Source organism: Bactrocera oleae, chromosome 4 (assembly GCF_042242935.1).
Source record: "Bactrocera oleae isolate idBacOlea1 chromosome 4, idBacOlea1, whole genome shotgun sequence".
Lineage (NCBI taxonomy): Eukaryota > Metazoa > Arthropoda > Insecta > Diptera > Tephritidae > Bactrocera > Bactrocera oleae.
In genome coordinates, this window is record NC_091538.1 from 60078621 (window position 1) to 60104606 (window position 25986).

Sequence of the window (25986 nt, forward strand, 5' to 3'; positions counted from 1 at the left end):
ATTGCCGTACTGATCACATAAACTGGATGAAGTCGAGGGCTCGCAAAATTTTGACGGCTAAAACGATATGCTTACCTTATTAATGCCCCAATCAAAACACAGCACGCCAGAAATTTTTGTCTTAAAAATGATCTTTTTAGAATCGTGATTTTTTCCATCAAATGCATGCGGTATCAGCTTGGAGCGCGGTAAAAGGGCGCCTAGATTTTTAAGAAGTGCTTCTTCAACTAGGGTGGTTTGAAATTTTGAAACGTAAGCGGTGCTACAACAACTTTAAGGCGTTTTGTAGTAATAATAAAATAAAAAATAAAAATGTTACAGAACTGCGATCACTAAAAGATCCATTAGCTGTTAAAAGTGATATTTTGAATAAATCTAACGGTATTAGAATAATTATAAGGCTGCTATAACGCATATTCGACTGAATTGAAATGAAATTTTAAGCCAACCCACTATGAGATCGGCGTTAATTAAGATTAAAATTAGCACAACATTGATGACGAGATCATTGATTATCGATCTAGAATATTCCTGTATTAGAAACGTCTGGCAAAGACACTTTTATACGTACTTTAGTACACATTAGTGCCATGCAGAGATAGTAAAGTAGTTTATTGATAAAGATTGGCGGAAAACACATTTTCATTGATCAGCGATCACTAATCTACACACATCATGGACAGTGTAGATAAATGAACATATTTATACTTCGAATAAGCAATGTGAATAAATACATATGTATGTACGCAGGTATGACTAAACGTCTACGTCATACGCATTCATTCATGATGGCTGTAAAAACGTCATATTAAACAAACCAGTTTATCAAATGCGGTCATTAAGTGATCGCACGAACGTTGTATGTGTGATTGTATGCATATGTATGTAGATATGTGTATTTTGTATGATCATTGAAGTAATCGTAATTCAAAGCATTGGTAGAGTGTTGATAAATAAAATAAAGGTGCAAAAACTTTGCTAATTCTCTTTATTTTATTTTTTTTAAATCATGGATTGTCCATATGTATGAATGTACACATATCAGTTTGACTCCGTTGACTGATGTTATCAGACAGCCAAGCGCGTAGTTTAGATATCTACCAACACATATATATGTATTTATGTATAACTGTTTGTATTTACTCAAACTAAATGACCTAAACAAACATTATCGCGACGATAATCTCACTGTCAATGCTGTCTAATGACAAAGCTGCAAAAATATTGTTACCATCAGCGCATTATATGAAGTGTTCTTCAGATAGATACAGGTATCTCTCCACTTTTATGCGTTTGTTTGGAATTTTGTACCCTCGCAACATGTTACATGGAGTATAAATATTTTTTTGAAATTAAAAAAACAAAAACTCGATGAAGTGTTATGTATGTATAGATACCACATTCCTCAAACTGACAGAACGAAAGCGAAAAGAGTTGAATCTGAAATGGGAGGACGACCACACCCGCCAAACGGATTATTGCACAAGCGGTCACATAGATAAAGAAAATACACACATGATTGAAAAAAAAGAAAAACCGTTAACATACCAAACTATAATACCATTCGCAGGTGCATCTTCTATAGCATGAAAAGGTATAACAAAAATCTTTGTATTGAGTTTGATCGGTTAGTATGTATGACAGCTATATTCTATTGTGGTGCCATCTTAACAATTTCTTTTGAGATTGTACCGCTGTTTTGGACAATAATACATATCAAATTTCAAGAAGTTATCTTGTCGAATAAAAGAGTTTTTCATACAAGAAATTCATATTCATCGCTCAGTTAGTATGGCAGCTACATATATGCTATAGTGGTCCGATATAGCGGACGGCGGTTTTGACGAATGACCTGCTTATTGCGAAGTCTAGTATTTGTGCAAAATTTGATATCGATATCTGAAAATCTGAGGGACTATTACACTTATATACAGATGGACAGACAGACTAACGCGAGTCAGCTCGTCAAGCTGATCATTTATATACATACATATATAATTTATAGAGTCTCCTTCAGAATGTTACAAGCTTCATAATAGTATTCTTCGAGTTTCCTAAACGAGCGATAACTCTCTAATGAATAAAGAACTAGTAAAACGGAAAATTTGCTATTCGATAGTCATATTAACAATACCCCCATCTTAGTCAAAAATGTATAATGTCCTTTTATCACTGTTTAAAAACCCGTCTATGCCATTCCCTGACTCTCATACTTGTATAGTAAATATGAGGATATCTGTTCTTTTGTTGGATATATGCTTCAGTATATGAAATATCATAATAAAATTAAATAGAATTTTTACTTTTAATGGAATGACCTGCGGTATCAAAAATGGCTAAGATCTGTGCACATATTTTCCTCCCTTAGCAAATATGAGTACGTTAGGTCGTTTAATGAACGTAATGCTGCATATTTACTTTAGCAAATAGCCAACTAAAACTACCACGGGCTCAAAATTTCAGCTGCAAACGAATAGAGATCCTCCCTAATAATTATCGATAAATATCTTCAATAATAACTGCCAGATGAGCTTAACATATATATAGTTAGGTATATAAAAATAGTATGTAAATAAAAAACTTAACTTTCTTTCATAATTCAGTTCTTACATTCAAATACAAATACATACCTACATATTTATATTGCTATTAAGGGGGTATTCTGGTTTAGACATTTCTAAAAATCGATTTTTTTTGGTCCAAATTATTGTAGTATTGTATAACCTTTTAAGAATATGTCTCTAAAAAATAGTAGCATATATAAGTATATACATCCATATATATATATATTTTCAAGAGCATTTTATATTTATAGCACACCCTAGTATACGAGTATGTATGTCAATAATATTATTATTTTAGCTGTTATAGTCATTAGAAAGCTTCTATCGCAACTTTATTTATACAACGCTTAGTACTATTTGATAAGAAATTATGAGCACACATACATACATATCTATGTATATATGTATGTAAATATGTTTGTATAAAAATTACGTGAAAAGAACAGAAAGCCACCATTTAAAGGCATTTGCATCATTTGTTATTTTAGCGTAGTTCAATAATATGTTCAGCTGTGTTATCTGTTTGCTTTTTTATTAATAATCATACATACATATGTACATACAACTGTGTGTATATAGTATGTACATTTAAAATATACAGATATATGGCTAATTAATAGCTATATGCAGTTAGAAATTAAAATACACTAGTTAATATTTATTTATTCAGGGTATTCCCTGGTTTCAAATAACTTTTAGGTTATGTAATTTTTTCTATGAATTAAAATTGTCTTGAGACATTTAAATAACTTCTATTTAAATTTTTTGGATGAATTTTACCGTTATACCACCACTGATGGGTCACATAAGTTTCAAACCGCCGCTGAAGGCTGATTGATTTATTTTTATGAGAACTTTTTAATTTTTAGTAGATCAATATTTAAATTTAAGATAAGTGCAAGACGCTTTACGATACATTTGATGACTGAGAAGTGTTCGAGCTTCACAAAAGTATTTTCTTTAGCTGTTCAAGTGTGATCCGCCTCTCTTCAACAATATATTATAAGAGCCTAAGGGCAACTAATAGATAACTTTATCCCAGGTAAACTCAGAACACTTCAAGTGGTTATCTGCACTTTTGAAGTTTTCAGTTTTAATAACAAATCACGTTAAAAGGCACTCAAAGGAGAGGTTGATTTCACATTTTACGACTTAAGCCCTAGATCTGACCTCTGAACGAAATATCTATTTGCGTTGTGTTTATGTATCTCATTTTCTGTATTGGATCTGTAGCATTTGGAGTGAAGTCAGCACAGATTTTTAACGTCTTACGACATTCCAAACTACTTTTTAAGACTACAACAACAACTTCATCTGCTACCTAGTACAATTTGTTCTTTGCTGTGAACATCGTCGTAAATAATCGAAGCAATACTAAATATGTTCACTTTGTCTGGCAGCTATAATTATATATATAAATATAATAATTTATCCAAATATCATTCCAGAAATTTGTATGGTCACATTGCTCTCTCTCTTTCTCTTTAATGAGAATTTTTGAGTACTCCAAACGTGAAAAAGTCAGACATACATACATAGCCGAATTTTGTGAATGAGAGCTCTAATTATCTCTTTTACAAAAGCAACATATACAAGTATTTTGGTAAGAATCTGCCACAGTGATTTTGTTCATGTTCAAACATCAATCAAACTGTACTACTCTATTGATCGTTGGGTGCTGTTGAGAGGGTCTGCTATCTCTCTAATGCTAATATGATTATTTTCGAGCGTATTTTTTTCATCTTTTTGATAATAATTACTAAAAATCGATGGAACTGACGCATGAGACACGATTTAAGGTCAAATTTTGGTAATTTGTTTCTTCATTATTAAATCTTCAAAATACTTTTGTATGTATCAAGGACATTTTTTTTATAGTATGAGAGCATAGGCGAATAGACGAAGTCTTACCACTGAGAGGCTCTCTGAAAGTTGTTATTAAAAAGTGCTAGAGTTTTATAGACAGTTAACTTTGCGAGTTCATGTTCTAATTAGGTTTTGAAGTCCATTAGCACTGTTGAGTTCCTCTGCTATCTCTCTGATGCCAACACGACGATTGTCAAGCACTGTTACTTTAACTATGGAATCACAAAATTTCAAACAAACTCGTTTTACATTTTTTTGTATGGTAAAAATAGCCAGACAGCTTTTCGCGTCGTAAACAACCAGCTGCCACACTAATTGATCTATACATATGTACATACATAGAGCAAACTTCGCACGAACATAAGAAAAGGTTTTACCAATATAGTGAACCATTTCTTATCGATTAGTTTTACACAGGCAGTTTTAATGGCACAGTCCGGGTCAAGTTTGATCATATAAAAAAGTGACGAAATTTAGCTCGCTACTACTTTAAATATCTCAGATACAAAATTTTATTTTTACTTTTCACAATTACTGTGTCCGTTTACATTTAGCTTGTCTGGGCCACGTGGGTTCTTATGCAAAGAAACAAAGAAAAAAAAACAGAAATACTTATAAATAATGTATACCAAAACATTACTAGAATACAAACCAAACAAAAATACAATACTTCAAAGAAAAAAATCTTAAAAAATGAACTTCAAATAGGAGTCCACACCCAAAAACGATTTGCTTTTATGTGGAATCAATTAAAAGCCGATCACAATTGAGTACATATAGCGCCGCCACAAGTAAACAGTCGCAAATAATTCTTAAGCTACTAAAGTGTTAATATGTATGTAGAATTGAGGCCTAAAGGCGGATAGCAAAGCGCGAAATAGCCGACAAACGCATTTTTTATAGAAAAAAAAATTAGAAAAATGTGGAGTTAAAGCCGTGACGCTGACGGCAACTGGCTACAAAATTAATTCAATGCGTTGTGTATGGCTCAGTGTGTATGTGTGTACGTATACTGTTATTAACAGTCAATATGTCTCCATAATGTTGTCGGTTATTGAAATACAATATCTGCACTTACAAATGTATCTAGATACCTACCAACAGCGCAACAAAACTTGCAAAACTAGAATTTCTTAAGCAACCGCACACATAGTCAATGTATGTATGTATGTTTGTACGTGCATATGTATGTATATATGTAATATGTATGTGTATTAGCTGCAAGAATCAACTTAATTCACGCCAACCCACTACAATTGACATGCATAAGACTGAACAGCACTTGAGTATGTGTGTGTTAGTGTATTGCTGTTTTTGCTGTTGTCGTTTTTGCTGACCGCTTAACATGTTGTTACATTGCCACTTTTCTTGTTATTGTATTTTTTTCTTTTCCACTCATATTTTAGCTGTCTTTACCAATTTAGTTTGCCACTTCAAGCCAACCAGTCTTGTACTTCTACCTACTAACAAGCATATATATATAGGCAAGCACACAGATACACATACACAGCACATTAATAGCTAAATATTTTCAATTTGTTGCCATTCTACGTTAGTGTGGCTATTTTTATGCGTAGAAAAATGGCAAGGAATTTCGATTGAGAGCAACATATGCGCCGCTCCCGCTGGCAATAGTGTTGGCGCTGTGGCTTTGTTGCAATTTAACAAAACAACAAAAACATGCGTCTGAACTCAGCGGTGATCTTTGTGGGTCCCGTAGCCGAATTTAGAACATTTGTTGATCGACATAGAGCATTTTCACATACTACAATATGTATGTATGTATGTATGTACATATGTACTCTAGAATGTGCGCATAAATATGAAAATGTGTATTTGGCGCAGTAGAGTTGCCATAGAGTGTTGTATTTAGACTATTAAAACAAAGGCGTCATCATGGAAAAGATATTTACTCTTAAGAAGGGTGTAAAGCATGTTCACTTGATATATGCTCTTCGGGAGTGGTCGGGAATACTGCGGTGTTACAGCAAGAATTCTTTTCTGTTTGAGTATGAGATGACAATAAGTCTAAATTTTGATGAATAAAGGAGAGTATTTTGTATCTAAGGCTCACACTTAAAGGGTTATATCCATTAGTGCATTTCAAAAAGTAATTTTTTTTTTTGTTTGCAGTACAAAATATGGCATGTACATACATATATTTTAGAATATGCACAGCAAATCCGAAAACGGCTAGACAGAATGACTTGAAATTTTTACACAACCTTTTTGATTGGTTAGGTTGTTTGAAAAGAAAGTCGCAGGAGCGCCAGACTGCAGGCCTATCCGGCTGTAGACTGGTCATTCGTAAAGATAATGTTACAGCGTCTCATCGTCCCCCTGCATTCCACCGAATCTACTTTACCAGTTTTCTGAAGGTATGATCTCAAGGGTAGATGACCTATGATGACCCCTACAATATATTCCCTTTTGCCTAGAAATAGAAGCTTTTTGGTCTGTGCACCATCAATACTACCTCAAGTAACTTCGTGTATTGCCCTGTATTGCTGGTGTTTCAAGTTCTGATGTGTTCCGCTAAGGTTGCCAATGTAGACCTTCCCACCTTCTTAGATATTTATATTTTTGACAGGTATCGAAGAAATAAGATATTTGATAATAATTTCGATTTTTAAGTCACCCTGAAGTCTAGTGTAAATTTTGTGACAAAAAAACATTTTTTTTGCAAACTCGTGACGCTTTCTCAAGAAACTATACAATTATCATTCCGATAAACTTTCCACTTATTGACTCATTATATCTGTACCAACTGGCAACTCTGTCACATATATTCCTATTACCTCAATCATGCGCTGATCCGCAAAAAACTATTATAGCACCTAACCGCGGAATACTTAGAGTCAACCAAAAAAAAAAACAAAAACAAAAAAATCACATTTCAAAAACCAGTATAAATATCAGCATGTGTACACATGAAAAAGAGAAAACACCCCGCAACACTGAATAAGCAAACGCGAATTGATCGAGAGATTGTCTACTGTCAGAACATGACCTCCGCCTGCACCGCAGTCAACGACGCCGATCAGAGCCAATGAATTGCGCTGCAAAAAATAACGTTCGACACGAAAATAGCAACAACCAACTACGTCAAAGAACAACAATGGCTAAGAATAACAACCAGCCGATATCTGCTCGGGCACTCGAACGAACACATACAAAGGCGCAGTGAAGTGTTCGAATATCTGTGTGTTTAGTTGGCGATCATTGTACTAGTATAGGTACAAAAACCAAAAAATATATAAAAACACCGTGAGGCACTTTGGCGTCTGGTTGTCGCCAACCGCTTGGCACGTCTCTACCCGCAATGCAAAGCGGTGGCGGCAGCGAAAGAAACGTAACAACGTGTCTTCGAAGTCGAACGATTGTTTAATACATATTTTTTTTTCTTATTTTGAATTTTTATTTATTTGCTGCTTCTTCTTTTTTTTTTTTTCTTTTGTTTTGTAGTTGGTATGCTAGATTGTTTTTGTTATTCTGTTTCGACTCGGTTTTGTTGTGGCAGCCGCAACGACGTTTTGGCAGCGATTTTTAGTACATATGTATACACTTTTAGTGATCGTGCTGATCATGACAGTCATGAGCGCGATCATGACGTTACGGTCGATGATCATTAACACCTTTTAGAGGAGCCCGCGCATGAGAGACGTTGGGGCTGACGCGACGTGACGTGACGTTGGTTGTACACGATTGGTAGCGTTGAATGAGTGTTCACCGCGTATGCGCACCATACGTGCAAACGTATAATAACAACTGATCTTTACACACATACGTGTACATATGTATATATATATGAGTGTAGGTATCTAACATAGATACTTATATATTCATATAAATGTTTGCATTAAATCAAATACAGTTGTTTGTTTGTATACACACATACAATCGGTACACACGTATAGCAACAATTTGTGGCGGCGGCGAGTGGGCCACTTCCTAACACTGCCGACCATTAGCTCGACAATGCACCGCCGCCAACTAAATGCTCCATCGATCGCTCAACTAGCTAAATAAAAAATGAAAATAAAAACAATGCGCTGCGTTCAACAGAAGCGCGCACCGCGCGATCATTGACGATCGGCGTTTAGTTGATGATCGGCGCGGCGACTCACTTGTTTCTTAAGACCCCATCGCGACGCGTCGTTGGTTCACACATTTGCTCGGAAGGCGTTCGCGTTCGCGTTGCGCAGCTGCTGCTGCTGTGGTGTTTCTGATTTTTTGCTGAGTAATCGAGCAGTTGATTGGGTGAGTGTGAGTGGGGGCGAGCGTGTGGCGACGATCACTTCAATTATTTCATGCCTTTTTCGTAACATACATAACTGCGTGTGTGTGTATGTATGTTTTGTATTTTTATTATATTGTTATGCATAATTGTAGGTTGGTTGCTTGGTTGGTGGATCGTTCGATCTTTCGACCGTTGGACGCGATCGTTCACTCGCTCCTCCGTTGGTCAATGTTGTTTTTGTTTTTTTTTTTTTGCCATTTGATTTGTGATTACGTTCGCTTTGGTATTTTTGCGGTGCTATTCTTTGCGTTAGCTACTTTATTTTTCAATGTACCAGAGCGTTTATTCTTCTTTCGTTTTATTTTTTCAGTGTATATGTGGCTTTCAATTTGCATTCGTTAAAATTCATACATTTTGCTGGTCGCCTTGCATTGCTCACAGTGGCTGGATCGTTGTACTTTAACAACATCGTTTCGACTGATTGGTTTGTTGTTTGCTTAGTTTGCTTTGCTGAGCATTTCGTTGTTCGAGTTGATTTCTCGAATTGTAAATTTTATAGATCATTAAGTTTGTAGCTTGCCTGCGTGAAATCGGTCAGTGATTGAATTAGGCTATATAAGTTTATTAGCAATTTTTTTGTTTATGATATCTTCGCACTATTCTTGAAATCAGTTCACCAAATAGTTTTGATATTAGTTCATAAATTTTGGTTTTATGATCTACTTGTAAACTTGTACTGCGTTAGACAATAGTATTTTTATTAAGATCTCTCAGCATATTTGTTTTTTGAGATCTCTCAAATGATCATGTGTGTATATAGATCGGTGATCCTCACTTTTATTATTTTTTGGCTTTTTTGATTTGCTTCATTTTAACTAGGGGAAACGATATTGTCTTGATAGAGAAACACAGGATTCTTTAATGATCACTTTTCTACTTGTTTTGCTATCTTCTTGTGGCAAGAAAGTTGAGATATACCAGTATTTAATTACAGTTTTTTATTATGATAGCGTTATGACAGTGACACCTGACCACCTGACCTGTCCCTAACGTAGAATATAACGTTTTGGTTTTTCTCTCACCTATCTCAATACAATACTTAGTCTTTTGATAGGAAATTTATTCAAGAAGCTACGGTTATTCCTATTTCCGAGTCTCGTTACCAAACTTAGTATACAAGTGACAAAAAAAATTCTAAATTGATCTGCTAATTGATACCTTGGTATATCTAGATAATTTTTCCAAGTATATATAAATCATTTCTCTAATTGATCACCGGCATGATCAAAGGATTCCTTATAAATCATATTACCGCTTTATGAGGTAAAATATAATAATTACCAAGCTTAGTATCCAAGTAAAAAGCGAAAGTCTAAATTGGTCTGCTAATCTTTGCCTAATCGTGATACTTTTTCCAAGTATTTCAAAATAGGTCTATTTATTGATCACCCTCATGATCGACGTAAGTAGTCCTTCTGACATTTTTCTTTCAATATATCCATACAATTTACACATCCTGGAGTAACTAATAGATCTCTCCACGAATAAGAGATATCTACACGAATATTTCTACTTTGAACAATTTTTACTCGTACAGCCTTAGTATTGATCTCATAAACTCTTCAGATTCTATACTAACTAAGAGATCTCTCCACGAATATTTCTACTTTGAACAATTTATACACGTACGGCCTTATTATTGATCTCATAGACTATGCAGATGGCTTTCGATCATTTTTTATATACATATATGTAATTCTCTATGTATGTATTATATATACCGAGCTGTTGCGCTACGTAAGCAAAGCGTTTTCGGTTTCAACAGCCACTTTATTCTTCACTTTGTCATATTCGTTTATTATCAGCCTTTGTCTTTTTTTATTCATTTATACATATATATTAGTATTTTTCATATTATTCGTATTTTTTTTTTTTTGCCTTTACTCCGAACACATATCAGCATTGCTTGAATTGTTTTTGTCGCCGCGCGGTGTTCTTATCGTCTATTCTTTTTTGCCTGTCATGTCATTGCTGTCATTGTTGCTAGTTCTAGCAGTTGTTCGCATTGTATTGTGTTGTCATATGTTAAACTCGTTCGCGGTATGCCCTGTTGCTTAGCGCTTAGCCACCACCAACATTCAGTTCGCCTGTCAGCCAGCCAGCCAGCAAGTCAGCGAGTCAACCAAGATATTATTGCTTGGGGCGACGACTCGACGCTACGTTGGTCGCACTGAGCGCGCTGCTGGTCGTGCGCATAGACAACCAGAACCATGTCGTTGTGATCGCGTCGTCTATGAGTCTTCAGTTCTTGCGAACTTGTGGCATTTAAGCAGTCGGAATATAAAGTGATCGTCGCCAAGATCATTGTGGCTACTGAAAGCGCTGGCATTTTCGTTACGTTCTTGTCGTTCATTATTATATCTTTATGCTTATTTGTAACGTCGTGTGGTGTATTTCTGTAAAACTGATTTGGTATTATTTTCTTTTTCAACATCCGCTGTGCATTTTGAGCGCTTTTGATGAACGCGTCGTAGGCACGAACGCGCGAAAAAAGTGTTAAGAAGAACATTCGTGTTGTTTTCTTTTTGCTAATTTATTTGTAAGTTTTTTGCGCGCACACAGGTGCAATTGAACCGAAGATCAACAAAAATTAAACAGCAGCGAAAAAAACTCAAGAACTCACCGCGGTTGCTTGTGACGACATAAGTACACGCAGCGCGATCGCCTGATTTTGCGTGTGCATTCTCGTAAAAAAGAAGCAGAACAGGCAGCCATAAACAAAAAAAAACATGCAATAAAAACGAGGGTACAAGTCAACCACAATGCGAACGAGCGACGATCATCTGTTGCATTGCGCAGCTAAGCAAAAGAACAAAAGTTATCGAAAAGTCAGAGATCGACGTCGACCGCGACGGACTGGCGACACTAACGTCACACAAGTCAAGTGGTGGTGATTGCAAGCGTACAGTGTGAAGAATACCCTGCCAAAGCCGGAGAAGAAGTAGTAATTGAGCCAGTACATAGTAGCTAAAAAGTGTCTGTGTTTGGTTGGAGACACTGCAACAAAAACAAAAACAACACGACACCCGAGCACAGACACACCGTTTATCAGTCAGTCTAACTGGCTGGCGCGTCTGGCCGCCCCGCGTCTCTGTCGCCGCGTTCAATTAACCCGCCCGCTCAACGATCATGCCGCGTCGTCTGTCCGCAGGGCTGTCGTTGTGTCTGCTTGCCGTATGTTCGTCGGAGTCAAAACTGTTTGTAGTTGTCTTTTTCATTTTTTTTTTGCTGGTATTTTTTCTGTTTGCTTTGGGTTATTGTCTCCACTGTGCGGGTTTCAGTCGTTGCGGCTGTGGGCCACACACTCACCAGTCACACCAGCGCTACCATAAAGTCAGACTTGTTTGCCTTTGTTGTTGTTTTGCACTTAAGCGCTCATAGTTTTCTTCTTTTCTTTCCGTTTCTTTTTTTTTTTTTTTTTGTAATTGTCTGCTTTTTCTAGTTTTATTACGCTGAGCGTAGCTGTTATTCAGCATCTTGTTACACATGTGTTGTTATTGTTATCAACATAGTTGACGACCACGACCACGAATGAGACGACGACGCACTGTCAGGTCCACTGGTGTGTTGTTAGCGCGCTTGCAGTTGACGTCAACAGCAACGTTGGCGGCATAAATGTTGCTGCTGAGATCTCATATGGCATACACATGTTTGTTGGTAGACGCCGTGTACTCGCACACTTGCCGCACAGCGCTGTTGTCGTCAACATCGACGCCGACGTTCAGCGTTCACTACGGCGCATGTATTATTATTATTGGCTGTGTGTTGTGTGAATCAAATAGAAAATATTTCAGTTTAAGCGTAACGTTGCATACGTTAAGATCGCGCGATTCCGTATGCTAAGCGAAAATATTTAGATACAAACTATAGCTAGTTAGTTGATGTGATAGCGATCTATCGTACGATCGTTCGATCGTGTGCATGCATTTAAAAAATCCTTAGGAAAATTGCGCGTTCGCGTTAATTGGCGACCATAAGCCCTAGTGATTTTCAAATTTTATCGGCTATGCAGGAAATGTGTATTACTTTTGTAATGTTAGCTTAGTGGCGATGATAAGTGTAGTGATCGCGCGTGCAGATCGCTTGTTGAAACTAAAAATTCTGTGAAAAATTAATTTTTGTTGAATTTCTGCAAGAAAAAGCGTTTAATTGGTAGAAAAATGTAAATACTTCGCGCTCAATGTAACAAAAGAAAAAAATATATATATGAAAATTCGCGACGTGCGCTAAATGTGAAAAATTTTAAAAAAATAATTTTCTTTTATAAATTTTAGTATTCATAAATCAACAGCCGATGCTTTGAAGTGCAATTTTGTAGCGCGCAAAGCATTAAAATAGTGCAAAAAGTGTATATGGTATATATAGCTGTGTGTGTGCAGCATGTGTTGAGTGACACGATCGAGCAACACGATCAGCTGCCAAGTGATTTTGAGTTGATTTTCAAATAAAAGTCTTACAAATTGCAATTAACACAAATGACTTAGCCAATAATAAACAAGTGTTATATATATACCAATAGTTAAAATAATCTGCATGTGATCCTCGTTTCGCCAGTGATCCTCGTTTTCATGCGAAATCCTCAAAAATTGTGAATTGACAGTCAAAATTCGTTACTCATCAAAACAAGAGTGTCTCGAAGACGGCTCATAACTGTGTCGCCGTGTTTAATTGAATTCCACGAATTTTCGCTGTGAGAGTTCAAGCAAATAAAGGCAAAGCCGTCGAAGCAAAAGTAAGCGAGACGAAAAATAACAGAAAGTTTATAAAAACAACAAAAACCAAAGTGATCATATAGATACTTGAGAAAAAGGTCGAGGAATACCCTACCAACACATTGCACTTCAGTAACTACGTGCGTTCGTGCTCGTGTGTGTGTGTAAACGAAGACACTTGAGTTACACGAAAAGATCAGTGACGAGTACGACGACGACGTCAGCAGCGGCGACACATTGTCCGACGTTCAAGTACACAGCACAGCGGCAAGCAATAAGAGCAACAGCAGCGCGCCTCCAGGAAGCAACAGACGAGTGCAAAATGCAACAACAACAAAACGAATTACAACAACAGCAGAAAAGTCATTAATAAGCAAGCGCCGTACGTGCATGCCGTAGCTACTAATAATAAAAATAAAGTATTTAGAAGATACAAACACACACATGCATATGTATGTATGGAGCTGAGTGCCAACAGGCGACAAAAGATCACCGAGAACCTGAAAAGGAAGCCGCAACAACAACAGCAGCAGCGCACACCTAGGACAAGTTGAGTTGAGCTAAATAGTTGCATGTCATTGCTGTTGTTGTTGCATTTGTCGGGTTGTTTAGCTAGTCTCATTGGTAAACAGCATGAAATATTCGTGGCATTAAAGACGGCGCCAGCATACCTGCCAATGTCTATGGATGTCTGTCGAACGACGCAGCCGTAGTCGCCGACGCGGCACTTACCGTTGTACGAGACAAGGCAACTTGGTGTTGTTGTGCCAGCAATAGTCAGGCAACGCAGGCAAGGCGAGCCAGCAGCAGCAGCAGTAGCTTGGCAAGATCGTTCAACAAGTCTAGAGGCAACGACAAGCAAGCGCACTTAATAACTGCAAATTGCATACGTCACGTCGCTACGCGGCAACAACAACGACAACAACAACAACATTAAGAAAATAACAACAATAAGAGAAACAATATAAGTTACTACACGTTGACAGCGCGAACGATTAAATCAAGCGCAACGCCGCACAAAAAGCCTGCATTGGCAAGAGAAAATTGCAGCGCAAACAAAAACAACAACAAAAAAGTACTAAAATAGCATTACAACAAAGTAAAGGCAGGCGATTCAGCACGCTGCAACACTGCGTAAGTAGCATTTAGACACATACTTACATACTTATGTACATAATTATAAATTAAAGCGATAGCAACAACAATAACAACATTAACAACAAAAGTATCTTAAGCCACACACATAAACATTTACTGTTTCAAATGTGTTAACCAAAAGCGAAGCTAAAAACGAGGAAACTCGAAATAAATCGGAGCGAATACCCCAGACCGCGACTAGATAGTCCAACAGACAGTTAGACTTACATATGTATGTACATACATTCATACTCAAACATTGATATGCATATGTATATGTGTGTGTGCAGACACGGCGACCAACCGATACGGGACGCCAAATAAACGCTCAGACTGACTGATAAAAAGCAGCAACACATGTGCAGCAACATTTGTAATAAAAAAAAAACAAGAAAAAACTTTAACTTCGGTTGCACAGAAGCTATAATACCCTTCACAGAACTTGATTCCGTTCGTTCAGTTTGTAAAGCAGCTATATGCTATAGTGCTCCGATATCGGTCGTTCCAACAAATGAGCAGCTTCTTAGTGAGAAAAGGGCAGTTGCGAAATTTCAGATCGATAACTTAAAAACTTTGGGACTAGTTCGTGTATATACAGACAGACCAACAGCTAGACGGACATGGCTAAATCAACTCAGCTCATCATGCTGATCATTTATGCATATATTTTATAGGGTCTCCGACATTTCCTTTTGGGTGCTACAAACTTCGCGGCAAACTTAATATACCCTGTTCAGGGTATAAAAATAAAATAAAACAACAAAAACCTACTACTAATAGCAACAACAACATCACAGTAGAGGCAGGAATCAAAATTGAAAGCATACATATTAAATTCGTGCGATGTCTGTAGCGCACGCACATACATACATGCATATGTATAAAAAAACAAGCACAACAACAAAAACAAGAGCAGCAACCACACATGCTAGCAATTAACATGCAAAGGTCATTTTTATTAAGAAACTAATACAAGCGAGAATGAAAACGTACATACAGACATGTGTATGCATTTGTGAATATATGTACATACAAACGCACATATGTAAATAGATATACTACGCTCTTTTTTTAAATTTTTTTAATTTACCATTTGTTTTTTGTTTGCTCTGACCCACAATGCTTTAAGTCACTGCTTGTGACTGTGTTGTTGTTGTTTATCTTTTCGTAATTTTTGTCTGCTGCATTTCTATATGTGCACATTCAAACATATATATATATATATGTATATGTATATGTACCATATTTATTTGACGGTATTTTTAAATTCACATGCCTATATCTATGTACATATGTGTATTTGTATATGAATATATGTATATGTGTGTGTGTTTGTATTTTTTGTAAACAGCAATTGTAAAATTTTTGAGGAATACCCTTATAAATAAATAAATACACGCTGTTTAAGCATTGAGCGCAGCGCTGACTCAAAACATACACTGCGGCTAGTGACCTATTGACGTACTTAAGTGCCTATACATATGTATATATAAGATATGTGAGCTGGAAAAGTGAGTCCAAAACGAAACTTCGGCTGCACTGATACTACTTATAATACCCTTTACAAGTGCATATCTTATAGCATAAAAAAGTACAATAAAATTTTATCTTGATTTTGATAGGTCAGTTTGTTTGGCAGCAATATGCTATAGTGATCCGATCGAAACAATATATTTGGAGATTATAGCGCTGCCTTGGATACGAGTTTTCCATATAAGAACTTATTTTTGACCAATCTGTACGTCTGGCAGATATACTCTATAGTGGTCCGATCTGAACAATTCCTTCGAATATTGTACCCTTTCCTTAGGGAAAAATTCATGCCAAATGTCATGAATATATCTTGTCAAATAAAAAAGTTTTCTATACAAGAATTTAATTTGCATCGGTCAGTTTATATGACAGCTATAGGCTATAGTCCGACAATGGCGGTTTCTATTGATGAGCAGCAGATAGAAGGACGTGTGTAAAATTTCAGTTGAATATTTCAAAAAAAGATTTATTATTATTTCAATCAATTGAATATCTAATAACCGACGGTATTTAACAAAGATTATGAATTCAGATCCAAAAAAATAAAGGTTTTCTCTTAACAATTTTTTTTTTTGGCTTTGGAAACCAATCCATGGATCACTCTACTCTTTCTTATAGAAATTAGACAGTTTCCCGAAATTTTTTTTTAACTTTTGATACCTTCTTTCCATCTGTCAAAATTTTAATTTTTGAATTTATATATACATATGTACATACATATATTTGTTATCTTATATTTTTTACGATATAATTGAATTCACTCACTTAACTTCTAATATAGTTTAAAACTCTAGATACACCCAAGCTTGCTGGGTCTACCAACTCAAAATTTCATATTTTCTCTTCAGCGACCAAACAAATCAATCCTTACTAATCAACACTTTCGCTTATAACTAAACTTTTTTTAAAATACCGCAAATAAATTAATAGATCGCATTGATTCGCTCTATCCTCTGTTTACGATCGGCAAAGTCCCAAAGTGTACAAAAACAGGTTTGATAAAGTCTCATTAGACTATCGGCTGTAGCGCCCGATTTAAAGATCACTCAGCTTATTTTAAGTCTGAAAGCTCAAAACAAAAATTTGCCACCAGTTAAGTGCCTCTTCCACTTGTACCCCACACTTCACCTGCAACAGAACTTTATTTTTACCAAACTGCTCACATCAAACTATATTTATATAGCGTTCAAGTATGTGTGTGTGTGTGTGTCTATTTCAAACCAGCTGTGCCAGAGTATCTGTAGCCGTCAAATAAAAATAAATATTTGGCATGGCATACCAAGCACTGATTCGATTGGTATGTTGAATGGCATGATCACAGTAATTCACTTCGACATTTCTTTTATAATATTTATTTTGTTAATTTTTTTTAATGTTTTTGTTTAATTTTTTTTTTTTTAATTAAGTTTTTCGATTTAAAATTTTTTTATTTTAATTTTTCTTTTTCAATCAAAAATTTTTTATATTAAATTTTTTTTTTAATTTTTTTTTCAATTTTTACTTTTTTTAAATTGTTTTTTGTTTTTTTTTTTGTTGTCAATTTTAGCACCGTCGACACAAATGAACATTGTGATTTTCTCATTATCAACACGCTCTACTCCATTCCCTTGTGTTGTTGGTGTTATTGAGTGTAAATTTCTTATTTCAATTTCATTTCAAATGACACTGTGAAGCTTTTTATTGTCAACGCCGAGCACATTTACACACATATACATACATATATACAGGCACATACAATTATATGCCTTTCGATTGTCTGATTTCGGCGCATCAATACATTTTATTTTTACCAACTCTTTGGTTCACATTTGTTTTGCTCGTTTGTTTGGCTTTTCAGCTATTTTCGTCACACTGTCGTGCTGCGACGAGTGTGAAATACCAGTTTGACAAGATCGAGGTGAGGCGAGGCGTACCTAATCGTCGGCGACGGTGACTGTGACAGTCGCGGTGGTGGCCACCATTGTGTTTGTGTTGTTGTTGTATAAGCTTTTTCTATTTATTTTCATTTTTTATATACATATGTACATTTACGGGAGCGCGATGGTGCAACGCGTCGTTGTTGGTGGTGCAATCTCCACACACATGTGGCGGCGTTCAGCAGCTGACTGGCAAAGCGCGTAGCGTCATCGCTGGCTGAGCGCGCAGTGCAGGGTGTTTGGTGAGGCATGCATGGCAATTATTGCGCACACATATGCAAATTTTTAACTATATTTCACTATTTATTGTCTGTTTGTGTGGGCAAACGCGCGCTGGCACAGCCAATTAACTGCCGACTGCCAGCTTTTTTCTCATTTTCGCTTAGCTCATCTACATTTAATTGTTTAATTGTAGTTTTTGTTACAACAACAACAATGTTGTGCTATTTTTTGTGATGTTTTTTTTGGCGACTGTCATGTCTAACGCTACGAAATTCCGTCCTTCAAATGTGCGAAATCGCGCTGTCAAGTTGTTTGTTGTTCGATTTTTATTGCTAGGCCCCCTGCATGACGTTGTGGCGGGGTTTTAAGGTTCTAAGGAATGTAAATACATATATGTAAATAAATATATTTTAAAAGTATCGTACAAAAGTTTTTGAATTATATATTATATATCTGATTTTCAGTCCGTTGTATATCTTTTATATTGTTTATAAAATGATGTTGGCCCTCAAAATTATATTAAAATAAAAGATTGTTGGGCAATAATGGCCTTAACTCGACAGACGCATTGGATATTGCGAGAATATTTGTTTAAAAAAATGTCTCTCACCGATTGGTGGCACCATTTCTCACATTCATCTATAAGCTCAACAAATGTATCACTTCGAAAACACACTGTTCAGATCGTATCGATATAGCATATTCAGCTATATATACTTGTACAGTAGCTGTCATACAAACTGATCGCTCAAAATCAAGATAAAGATCTTTTTATACTCTCTTATGCTATAATTAATGCACAGTAAGGGTATAAGAGCGTTTGTACAGCCGAAATTAACGTATTTTGTTGTTTCCAGCATTTTTCAATCGGCGAAGGCACCTTGACCTAAGAAAACACTTCTAAAACCTGAAAATGTTCAAATAATTGAAAATTTGCGCTTGAAGAAGATCAAATAAAGTAACGCTCAAAGATAATCGGTTTTGATTCGAAATCAAAGCGAGCTCATTAAAAACCAAAAATCTCTGCGGATAAAATTCTGTCTCAAAAATGAAAGTTGTCTCCAAAATTACGCTCTTATATAGCAAGTTCTACAATTTTAGTTACAGTCTTTTACTCCTTACTGTTTTTATAAATTTTAAGCTGCTTCAGTGCCATTAACTTCACTACAAATTTTTGTTTACTCACCATCTTTTCTTAGTCTTTAGTTCATTTGTGGCTTTTGTCATCAGATTTCATCCTGTGCCATTGACACATATAACGATTTGTTTTCATTATTTTGCACTTATGTCGTTATTTATTTAATTTTTTCTCACTAAGCATCTTTGCAATGCTCCTAACGACGTAATTTACTTTATTTTTTTTATTATTTTTTCTTTATAATTATCACACTACCGGTTGAAAATGCCGCCGGCAGTGCCACTAACAATATAACTGTTCACAAAACAAAAGCAAAAACAATAAACATAACCGTTTTCGATTGTTCATTGGACCGCACGTGTGTCTGCCGCTGCACCCGCCTCTTGTGGAGGTAACCCCCTTCTTGAGCGCAGCTGCAAAAAAAAAACTTGCCTGTCTCTTGGAGTTTATGTTTATGCCACTCTGCTCAGCTGACTGACTTACTTTAACTTCACAATGTGTTTGTATATATGGTACCCCCCGATGGCTCTACTTCCTGTGCCTTAGCTCTGCATTAAAGTTGTTCTCTACTATTTTGACTCGTTTCTGGTTCTTTAATGCGGTTTGAGCCGGTTTTATGCGCTGTTATTTGGTTCTTCCCATTCAGTCCAAACTACTTTTGTATACGTAATGTGTTTGTTGTTGTATGATTTTATTAAGTTTTGAATATTTTCATTTCGATTTTGCATACATTATGGTAACTACCTTTTAAGCTATTAATTTATTTGTTTTATGGTGTTTGTTTTTTTTTTCTTTTTTTCGACTATTTACACAAGTGTACATATATTGGTGTTCTTATAAATTCCCAAGCCATTCGTCCAATCGTGGTATTTGCACTAATTTTATGAATTTAATAATTTTCAACGCTAAGGCAATCAGCATCTACTTGTATATACATATACACATACATACAAATAAACATTTGAATAAAATTGTTTATGAGCTTAATTGGTCTGTGTCATTTTATTTTAATTTCCAATTGATTTTTTAATTTATTAAATTTAATGTAATTAATTGACCATAAATTATCATAAAATTGATAACTATTTATCTACATAGTATAGTATAAACACATAAATTAAAGTTTATATGCTAAAAGCTTTCCTTCGAGCTTTATAAAATTCACTTTCATATAAAAAAAAGCTTGAAAATATCGCGAAAATTATATAAGACAAGTATGAAAATACGTTAAATACCGAAATCGAACGAAAACTTTCAGCGCTTTTTCTTTGACTTTTCACTTTTCAGCAATGTTTAGTAATTTCAACAAAAAAAGCTTTCATCACTTATATTTTGAATTGTTAATGCAAGCATTTTCTTTGAAAAAAAAACTTTTTTTAAAAATAATTTAAGTTTGTTTAATAAAAGCTTTCACTTCAAGCTTTCACTTTTTAAAAAAATTTTCGTGATTTCACCGATAAAAAGCTTTTCTTGCTTGTATTTGGAACTTTTAGTTCAAGCTTTAAACTGAAGTATTAATATTTTTTTTAATTTTTATTAAAAGTGATTTAATTTTTTAAATTCCTTATAAAATAAATATATAAATATTTAAAATACAATTTGATTCAGTTAGCTTTCGCTTCTGTTGTAAAACTTTCGAAGCATTTTTTTAATTATTCTCTTGAAAATAAAGCTTTCTCTAAAATTTATGCAATTTTAAAATTTATAAAATATTGTATAAATCATTCAAAATAGTGAATGTCTAGTGAACTTACACTTCTGTCATATAGCTTTCGTCGAACGCATGATAATGAAGCTTTCACTAAAAAAGAGGAATTATAGATTTGAAATTTGTATTTTGCATTATACTTACAAATAATATTAAAACTACGGCCCGTTCTAGTAAGCTTTTTTTTTAATTCTGCCCTTAAAAAATTAAGCTTTCTCTAAAGTTTATAGATTGCAATATTAAAATTTGCAAAATATTATAATTAAACAACTTCAATACAGAATCTTTAGTAAGTTTTCTTTGAGTTTTTCGCATGATAGTGGAGATTTCACTATAAATTATAGTTTTTAATACTAAGATTTATATGATGAAATGGAAAATGTTTTCTTCTTATATAAATTAAATCGTATTTTGAAAATATATACAGAGCTTTCATAGATGCTATAAAGTTTTTGAATAAATTTATAAAATATTTTAAATTATTTATTTTGGATAAGATAATATTTTAACTTACCAATTATGAGAAGTGTATGCTGGGTACTGAAATGAAGAATAAAGTGCCCTGTTCTTTAAAAATTAAAATAGGTTTATTTTTTTAATCCGATTTTCCATATTGGCAGTTATAGTTTGCTGGTTGTCTGAATCGCTGCTATTTAGTGTAGTGTAAACAGAAGAAATCCACTGAACGGATGGGGGGAATGTTTACTTTGACTATTGAAAGGGAGAGCGACGGGGCTACCGTGCACCTTAACGCCAATCACTGCCAGTTGGCGTTGTGAATTAGTTGAATTTAGCACACACCGATGCATAGTTATGTATGAATAATTGCCTCAAATACAATTTTTGCATTTAATAGTATACACAAAGTCGAAATAACTCGCTTGTGGGTGTGTGGCACTCCGACCGCGCACCCATTCAATGGCACTGTGAAAAGTGTCAAGTGGGTTGAGTGTGAAATCAACGCCAAAATTTTGAAAAATTTATTTTCAGTGAAATGAAATAAACGTATTTTTCGAAAACCTAATAAAAAGGAATTCTTTATTTTTTATTTATATATGTATATATATATTTATTTTGTTTTGTTTTGTATTTGAATGTCATTGACGTAGTCTTCTATGCCAAAAATAGCTGCGAAAATTTATTTTATGCAACTGTTTATAAAAAAAATTAAAATTTGGCGACTTTGCTTGGGTAACCAGGCGCCTGGGGCAACACAGAGTGTTTGTAAGGAAATTTCCCATTAATGTAATTTCAAGGAAATTTTAATTAAATAACGAAAAGTTTAATGTGTGCCTTAAAAAAAATTAAAATAATAATAATAATAATTTAAAATATATATTGTATCATTTTTTTTCAAATTTGCTTTGGCCACCATCATCCAATTTCTGCCTTACTCGAACTAAATGTCTTCTATTCAAATGAATTCCTCACGTTTAATTAATTTTATTTCGAACACGCTTCTTTCTATGCAAATTATTTTCTAGGTCCTTAATTTTTTTTAATATGCAATTTATACACGACTTATTTGCATTTTTGCTCACTCTGTTAGTTGTATTCTTATTCTTTATTCGGTTTATTCATACCGAAATTCAAATAATTTATTTTTATATTATTCTGTATTTCTGCCTACACTTTTTCTTTCAAGTCAATAAATTTTTGTGGAAAAAAAAATTGTTACTAAATTTTTTGCATATTTTCGAATTATTTATTTTATTGTTTGCTTGGTTTTAATGTTTTGTTGGCGTTTTTGATATTTTTATTTTGGTTTTATAGATTTTGTCTAATTTGATGCTTAAATAATGAGTTGTGATGAGGTTTTCTAAATTAACATATTCTTGTTCTATTGAAATTTTGGTTAAAATACGCGCATGGAGAATATTAAAATAGCTAAATTTTATTAAAAGTATTTCTTAAAACAAAAAAAATTTTTTTTTTAAATTATAAATATTGGTATAAAATAAAAAATAAAAAATTAAAATAGCTATTTTAGTGTTCGGTTTTAAGATTTAAAAATTTATACTTATTCATAAATACAAAAATAGGACTTTGAATTTTTTTTTCATATTAATGAGTTTTAATTTTTTTTATTTCTTTACGTTTTTACAAATAATGAAAATTTTTGAGTTAACAAAAAACATTTATTAAAATAAGAATTAATTACTCTTAATATATAAATTTCTCTATAATAGATATAGAATATTTATATATTTTTAATAATATTGAAAATATAATTAATTGATTAATAATATTTAAATAAATTTATTATTTTCATTATTTTTCTATGCCAAAATATTTCCTTTTGCCATACGAAATTATAATGACCTAATCAAATATTTTTAAAATACTACAAAAAAATAATTTTTTTATACATATTTTACATAAATTAGTAAATATTTTTCACTAAAATAACATTTTTTTTTTCATTTTTTATACATATAAATATTTATATAAGAAAAGAATTAAAATAAAAAAATGTATAAAATAAAAGTTTTAATTAATTATTTAAAAAATATTTATTAATTATTTTAAAAATACTATATATAATTTTTTATCAACTATTACGTATTTCTTCTACAAAATAAATAAATATATATTATATTATAAATGTAAATCTGTATATACCAGTTTATATTTATTTTAAGTTATTTTGGTTGTTTTAAATTTTATTATTATATTATTTTTATTATTGAAAAGCTTATTCCGATTTTTGACGCACAAATGCGTACAATAATACATACAAATATATCTATGTCATACATATTTACAAACATACCTATACACACATACGGACATCAACATCGATACACATACACTACTCCTACAGCGCATACCAACACCTACGCATACGTAGCATGTGTTTACACCACATCTTCTAGCCCAATATCAAACCTCTTGCTTCATACCTCAGTCTCTAAAGCCCATCCTACACTTGATCATCGAATGATTACTTATGCCACACAAAACGTTGCATTTGTTTGTTTAACATTTAGCGCATTATTAATAAAAAAAAATTTAATTGCAAAAAAGCATTAGAAACAACAACATTCGTAACAGAACTAAGCTACAAAGAAAAAACCCAACGAAAAAAATATCCTCGAAAATACCATTAAAAAAAAAAGCAAAAGCTAAAATGAAAATTTTAAAATTTTTACGTCAATATCTGGGAATTTCCGCTGTGCATATTTTTCAAATAAATAAGCGGCGAAAATATGGAATTCGAAATTTTCTGTGTTTTAAGTGCTTTCTTTCCTTTAAGTGTATGCTGTTGATGGGTATAGCGGTTTTAAAAGATACAGTAGATTTGTTTGTATTTATTTATGAATTTTCGAATAATCTCTATGACGCGACGCGCTGCAGTCATTAGTTTTTGGGTTTTCGCATGACAGTTGCAGTTATTTATTGCTTGATGTCACCGCGACACTTCCGAACCGATGGGAAATTTCAGCGCTGAACATTAATGAGAAAATAAGCCGTGTATGCTGTTTATTTATTTAGAAAAATGTATATATATACAATATATGTATATAAATGAAAATATACCCAAAACACAAGAACATTCTTTTTTTGTCCAACTTTTCTAAATAACTTGCCAATACAGAGGTGGAAATTTTCACAAAAATTTGAATTTGTAAAATTTTCAAAATTTTAATTTTTCAAAAAGAGTAAAATTAAATCATTTTGACTTCGTATTTGAAATATGCGAAGGTGATGGTCGTAAATTTCAAAATTTTTTATTGCTTTCGAAACTGAATATTTTCATATATATTTGAAATTTCTGAGAAAAATTATGAGGTTATGTTAGGTTTTGTTAATATTTCGGCATGCAAATTAGTTTCCTGTTTATCAATCTAATAAATTAAGCAGTATTTATAACTAGCAGTACAGTAAGATGTCGACATACACTCAATCATAGGTATTCAAAAATATGGACCAAATATTTTATATACATATGTACATACAAGTATATAGCTACGGAGTCATCACGTGTCCAACTAACAGATTGTATACCATTAAATATATTATAATAACTTACACGATTTCGATTAATGATTGTTCAAATAAATTCTGAAACCCTTAAGTCAGTTATACCATGATTTACATTTGATTTTAGGCTGCGAAAACATTGCATCGAAAGAAATACTCGTATATAGAACAGAGAATGTAACAGTTTCCTTTGGGGAAATTTAAAAATAATTTTGTAGGTTACTTTGACCCGTAATTTATCCAATTTTTTAATATAAACCCTTGGCTATTAAAATATTGAAGCGAAAAGCGAAATGAAATAGTATCAGTATCCTACAGATACTACTAACTAGTATGTAAGTATTTATTTCAAACTCGTGAGTTACTTAAACTAGATTTTTTGGAAATTGGTCTAAGCCTACGAACATATTATGATTTAAAGCAATATAATATAAAGATAACTAGAGAGTAGGGAAAACTATTTATATACCTCAGACTTCCATATATAATCTATAAAGCCTTATGTCACGTTCTTTCAATTTGGTCTTATAATTTTTTTTTTTTTTTTTTGGGCTGCTTTCCTTTTAATTGCAATCGGGTCCAGCGTAGATAGAAAAATATCGAAATTTAAACGCTTTTAGAATAATTTTCCTGCCGTAGTCGTTTCAAACTAGTTATTCGCTCATGAAACACAATAAAACAAAAATTTTGTTCTTCATTTCTTCCACTGTGTTTCTCTGCGAGCATTAACCTTGAACTTTAAATATTTTAACTTGACCACAATAAAATTAAGCAACTTATACACTTATGCAAATTCCCTAGAGATAACAAGAGATAACATTTTTGACAAAAGCTTTATTGAAAATTCGAACAGTTTGTTTGACTGATAATTTTGAGATAATAGAATTCGCCAAATAGAAAACAAAA

General features: G+C 33.6%; 1 protein-coding gene across 3 annotated transcripts in view; it reads left to right on the forward strand.

The window, feature by feature from the left end:
* shn (schnurri) overlaps window positions 1-25986 on the forward strand; it is a 156393-nt gene that overhangs the window by 95048 nt on the left and 35359 nt on the right. Inside the window, exons 1-2 of one of the 3 annotated variants that reach the window (XM_070109210.1) lie at window positions 12599-12892; window positions 13005-14576. The exons of the other annotated variants lie outside the window; for them this stretch is intronic. The gene's annotated coding sequence lies outside the window, so the exon portion shown is untranslated. Of the gene's footprint in view, window positions 1-12598; window positions 12893-13004; window positions 14577-25986 lie in introns of those variants that run through there. 3 annotated transcript variants of the gene reach the window in all.